Genomic DNA, 6,484 nt, shown 5'->3' with positions numbered 1-6,484 from the left:
GCAAGAGTGAGAGAGAGAGAGAGAGAGAGAGAGAGAGAGAGAGAGAGAGAGAGAGAGGGGCTCGGATTGAAACATCCAGCCGTCTTGACTCTCACTGGAATAACCGAAAACCATCTTTGAACAAATGGTCTGAAAGGAAAGAAACATCTTAGAAGTAAGTCATCCTTTTTTCTCTTTTACACTTCCCACACTGACCTTTTTCTCTTTTACATCATTGTTTAAGCTGTAAAAGTCAGAACTTTAGACTCTCCTCAGCTTTTTTGAAGCCTGTGAGAATACTTAAAGTTTTCCATGAAGTATTTCAGACTGTCGGGGCCTCAGTTGCACGTTTGAACTCCATGTACCTTTTGTGTGAAGTAGCTGCTGTTTGCATGGCAGACTAGAAGAGTGGACAGCAGAGTGGAGCGATGCAGTGCCAGATTCAAACTCCCCTCTGCTCAGCTGCAAATCCAGCTGTTTCAAACAGAAGCCGTTACATACTGTTTTACTTTGCTGTGGTTGACTTTAAGTGTGATTAAGGCTCATTCTTTCATCCAAATAGCTTTTCATTCCAAATAACAACCAGGGTTTTTTTTTAAAGAATATAAATGATTGAAGCGTCTCTATCTAAATGTCATCAGATCTTGAGAGGACTTTCCACTTTTAAACAATTCATTTTAACTCTAAACATACATGAGACTCTGCATCCTCCTTTATAAATGCAAATTCTTGACTATAAAAATAAATTATACATATAAAAAAGTGTAATTCTGGATGACTGGAGGATGGAGTTTTTACTGCATCTCTATTGCGCAGAACGGCACCAACTATTCTGTTTACGAGTGACAAAAAGAAGTGTAACTAATGTAAAAATTATGTGACCGTCTAGCATCAAGCTCATATTTTCACTTGCTTTCTTGTGGCGGCGTAGTTAGGAGAATGTTTTGGAAAAGTTAAACAACTGTGGAAAAGCAATTTCTAACTCTAACCATGGCTGCGTGGATTTCTCTCAAAGTTTACTGTGGTCAGTTGAAATGATAATTGTTCACGTTGCAGCTTTTAAACTGAATTTTCGATCCCCTCGAGTACACAACCTTTCTTTTGTGTCATGGAAGTGGTGTGTGTGTTCTTCAGTGTTATGTAGGTGTTACGTAGGTGGTATGTAGGTATCCTCCTGTGGTATGTGGGTGATAGATGTCCACACAGAGGCCTCTTTTCAGCCTTGTTGGAAGTTATTTGGTAACTCTACACAGAAGAGAGGAGAGGAGGCACTGATCAATGGAGTTATTGTCATAGAGAGGTCAAGGTGATCGTAGGGTCATTCTGGTAGACCGTGTGTGTGTGTGTGTGTGTGTGTGTGTGTGTGTGTGTGTGTGTGTGTGTGTTTGTGTGTGTGTGTACACCAAGTGGGAAGGTCTAGTATCTGTTTATGTGAATGCTCTTTGTTACTGCTGATGAATGATATGCCAACTAATCAATTCATCAATTTACAGAACAAAAATCAGTGACAATCATTTCTTTGGATTATTTACATACAAACATCCTATTTTTTTGTTGTTTCCAGCTACCATCTCACGTTTCCCTCAGTGTGATTGTTTTTGGTTTTACGCCATTGTAATAAAAAACCAGTGTTCTGAAAAGTTGTAATGGGGAAATTTGCAATTATTTAATATATTTTTATGATCAGAGATTTAATTTGATTGATTTGAAAGAAATTGGAATCTATCGATAAATTCCTGATGGAAATATATTATTAATATCAGTTAGGGCGCACAGCAGGTACTTTTAGGTGTTTCAGCAAGGGTTACTGTTTATTTTATTTTTGTGCTGATACTCCAGCTTCAAATGTCCAGATTGTCTTTCACCACGTCATTTTAAATGGAAAACATCTTAAAATGCTTTTACACTTAAAACTTGTTAAACTTCTGCGCTATTGTTATTAATCTTATTGTGAGTTCAAGTCACAAAACTTAATGTAGGTGACATGATGTTACATTTACATTTACATATTTCCTTAATGTATCCTAATGAGTGAATAAACATACATCAACATCATCAAGTTTAAAAAGTAACATTCAGTATTCAAGGAGAAATCAGTTGTACAAGTCTTATTCCTGCACTTACAACAGTGTACATGAAGGCTGAATGTAGCACAGGACTGGGACACGTTGTGTTTTGAGTGAGGAGTGTAACTTCATTTTTTGTACGTGCTCCACTGTCAGATTCTCAGGAACAGTAGACAAAGCAAACTGAGGAAGAAAAAAAGGCAAATTACATAAAAATTAAGTCCAGGAATGCACTGATCACCATAGATGGACAATTTAAGACAGTATAAGAATATGTTAGCATGGATTTTCTTGTCGTGTGCAAGCTAGGCTGGATGCGTAAATACCTCTTTATCCATCTTTATCTGGCTGAATAAATTCTTTGTCAAAGCAGGATGGAGGAATTGTTGTTTATGATGGGGAAACATATGAAATGCCTGTGGTGGCTGTCAGAGCTGAGCGGATCACATTTTTTTCACTCACATTTAACGTTTTTTATTTGTGCAAACAGTTGGAAAACAGAAGGGGAGAGAACATTCAAAGGGGATTTAATCTCAGGCCATCATCATATTATCTGGATGTAATTTGATACTCGATTCATGAATTTGTACACATACTGGAGGCTAAAACACACATACACACATGCACACACAGACACACACACACAAACACACAGAGGAATAGAAAGTAAGAAAGTTGTTTGTAGAAGCAGCTAGTGGAGCCCATAGAGGAACCAGACTAGGAGTGTGTTATCACTTAGTCTTTCGGACATGTCATTTCAATTAGCAACCCTTCCTTCCAGAGTGCGGAGGCTGACTGACATCCTCATATACAGACCCAAATCACACACCACAGCAAAGGCTGTAATTTCAACCCCACATTCAAAACACGGCACTGGAGGCACCCAGTGCTTACTTAGCTTAGCTGTAACTCTACACCGACGCTGTTTGATTGGAAGTGTTTTCAAATCAATGCCTCTGGCAGGAGAAAAGCAGCTGCGCACTCCGCTCACTGAGGTGCATGCTGTAATTTGGTATAAATAGCGGCATTTCAGGGAACATCATCCCTAAAATACTGCACTGTTGACTTTGCATCCCACACGTGCTTGAACTTCGACCCTGCCCAAACCAGCACTCATCACCTATCGTTTGATGGGGATTAGGTTACACGTAGCCTCGAAGCAGCTCGCATTTGTTCCTCTTATTTTCCGAGTTTGAATTATGTGCCTTTTTCTGACTTGAATTTCCAAAACCAGAAGTGATTTAGCTCCAGTGTCAGGAAATATGACAGAACCTGAATTTCTTTTGTGGTAATTTCCATTGTGGAATAATCGATGAATTAATGAGGTGTATGAGGTGATGCTTATATCCAGACTGCAGAGAAGGCTTCATGAACACGCAGATGGTCACGAAAACCAAATAATTATAGAAGATGGATGCACGTACACATCCACACACAGTAGTCTGAGCCCAAATCCTCCTCCATGTTTACACATGTTGTGGCCTTGATGTCTCTCCTCAGTCGTTCTTCATTCTTTCTACACTGTTTACATGTGGCAGTTTCTTTTTGTTTATGTGTTTGTGTGATGCTCATCATCTCTGTCCCCAAATTACAGGCTGTCAGGGAAGATCTGAGGTAATATTTCAGAATATAAATGACCTCATGACGTGCTGTAGGCTGCCACTGTATACAAATGACAGCCTAGGCAATGAATGAGTTGACGTATCACCCTGTATGAACACTGGGATTTTTTACAGAACTATTACAAGCTTAACGTGAATTAGAAGAGATGAATTATGTTATTTATGTTACTCTAAGTGATGCATGTGTGTTCAGCTCCACTTACATAAATTCAATCATTATTTCCTAAACATAATGTTATTTTCTCTACAAAGAAAAGTGGTCATCAATTTGTTGTTTTTTGCTTTGTTCAAGAACTCTGATGTACTTAATCTGTTGAAATATTAAAGAAAGATTCTCACTGCACAAATGCTCTTGATTTAAGCCGCTTGCTTGAGATGGACCTGAGGAAGTGGAAAAAAATAGAGCTTCTTGGCCTGAGCTGCTGTTTTTCCAATCTGACAGTGTAGCTGTAAAGTTCAGGGCCTGGATACTCAATTAAAATGGATTTCCAGTCAAACGTTTTTAAGGCTACTCCCCTTACATAACAAACACAGCCCTTGTCATTGCACGGCATTGCACAGTTAGGAGTCTTTGTTGAAATATTTGTTGGAATTTGCAGGCAGATAAAATACAGTGCTGAATCTGTGAGTGTTTACAGGTGAGGTAAGTGGGCGTACAGTCTCTCCTGCGGTTTCTCACTTTCCTTCTCCCCTGTGGCCACTAAACATCAGCTGGTAGCTTTTACGAGCACCTGCATATCCTGATTTGAACAGTTCATGTCCTCAGGCAACCAGAGGACCCTGATGGCACCATCAGCAGGTGTGCTCCTCTAGCAGCATGTCAGACCAAAGAATGTAAGACCTCAAATCTTAACTTATGCTCCATTATGTGTAGGACAGGGTAATTGCAGAGGGTATATCTTTTAGGACCTTTCTTCAAACACTTGTGTCCGCATTAGTGAGTAAGACAGGATCCAGACCAGCTCCTGTAGTTTGACCACAACCTCCTTGCAAAAGAGGACATTTCTATACAGTGAGACTTGACAGAAAGGAGAGGATAAAGAGAGTAATATGTGACAAAATTCACTAGCTGGATTTAAGGTATTCATATCCAGCCTAGGAAGCAGCGCAGGATCTTAGCTTTTCAGTGTTTAGGTTTCATATTACTATGCAACTATTGCTTATGAAACAGAGTCATGTTTTTATCCACTCTGTCATAGAGACACACTCAAAATCTGCCTTGTATATCATTACATGTGCACACGTGGTGTAAGATATCCTATAATTAAGCCTGTAGACTAAAACACTTCTCCCCAGGTGTCACGTCTTACCCAGACAATAGACGATTGTTTCCTGTGGAGAAAATGTAATTGCACACCGTATGTGTGTTTGCATTTGCAGAGAAAAGTAATGTAAGCCTGCGTGCACGCGTGTGTCTCATTCTCAGGTTTTACTGCTGGGTGTTTACATGACTCCACCTGGGTCTGATTGGGAAATGTGATTCGGATTTCATGCATTCCCATAAAAATAAAATATCTGTGATGGTACAGCCTGAAGGGAGAAACAGAAGGACATAATAGAAAGCACATGTGGATGGTTATGGTGCATGTGGACACACTGTATAGCAATCACGCACGGCACCAACAGCGCGCATAAACACAAAACCACTAGATAATGTACATATATGCCAGGCATGATTTCTGGTTTGAGGTAGCAGATTTCATATTATTTAACTTTCTGCTCGTTAAACCTGCATTGTTTTCAGCAGCTCACGTACTTGCATTGCCATTTTGATTTTTTATTTAAGAGGGATTGCACATATACATTTTCTGAAGAAATGTTTCTTTATTGGACAGTTGATGGAGAGGCAGACAAGAAATAAGGGAGAGAGTTGAGACGTAGAACCAAGGTCCCCGGCTAGAACTGAACAGGAGACATGGTGGCTATATGGTATTGTATGTGTTTTGACCACCAGGCCATCAGGCGCTTCTCACAAAGCACATGTTGCACTACATGTAGCTGAAAGTTTATTTTCATTTTCATTTCATTTTAGGAATTGTTAAAGTATACATTCACAGACAAGTCAGTTAGTCAGGAGCCCAAATGAACATTGACATTTTTTTTTTTAAACTGTAATCATTTCTTCTTGTTTTGTACAAACATGTATTTAAAAGTGTTTGTAAAGTTAAAATCTAAAAGGAAGTTTCCCTTCACCAAAAAGAGGGAATTTTATACTTAAAGACACTTTATTTAACTAATTTGGATGGCTGAAACTTCACATTAACTTCAGGTAAACTTTAAAAAAAAAAGTGCACAAAAGGAGGACTGTGGGTTTTGGCCTACATCACTTACATTGGAAGTACATTAGGAAGTGTTTCTGAATAATTATAACAAACAAAACTTGTTTCAGTGTTCATTTAGGCGTCTGACTGTTGTTGTCGTCTGACAGATGTGAATTTATCCTTTAGATGGGGTCAAAATTGGCAGATGGGCTAACTTTAGAATTATGACTTGTGCGTAATATAATGTAATACTGTACATTTCTGTGCATTTGTAACCTAAATATTTAACAGTGTTCAACTGTGATTCAGTTTAGAATTTGGAGGCTGTTTTTTGATTAAAAAAGATAAACTGACTTTCAAACTGTAGTTACAATAGCAATGATGGACTGAAAAATCTCCAGTATTTGACTTTGTTAGACTGCAATGATTTTAATTCACACTCATCAGGACCATGAGCTGTGGGTTGATGAAAAAGCGGGAATCCAACATCAAACGGTTCAGTGTAATATGCTGGACCTCTAATTTTGTGAAAGTACTGTAATTACACTACACATTT

The sequence above is a fragment of the Scomber scombrus genome, chromosome 8 (assembly GCF_963691925.1).
Source record: "Scomber scombrus chromosome 8, fScoSco1.1, whole genome shotgun sequence".
Taxonomy (NCBI): Eukaryota; Metazoa; Chordata; class Actinopteri; order Scombriformes; family Scombridae; genus Scomber; species Scomber scombrus.
This window is presented reverse-complemented; position numbering follows the sequence as displayed.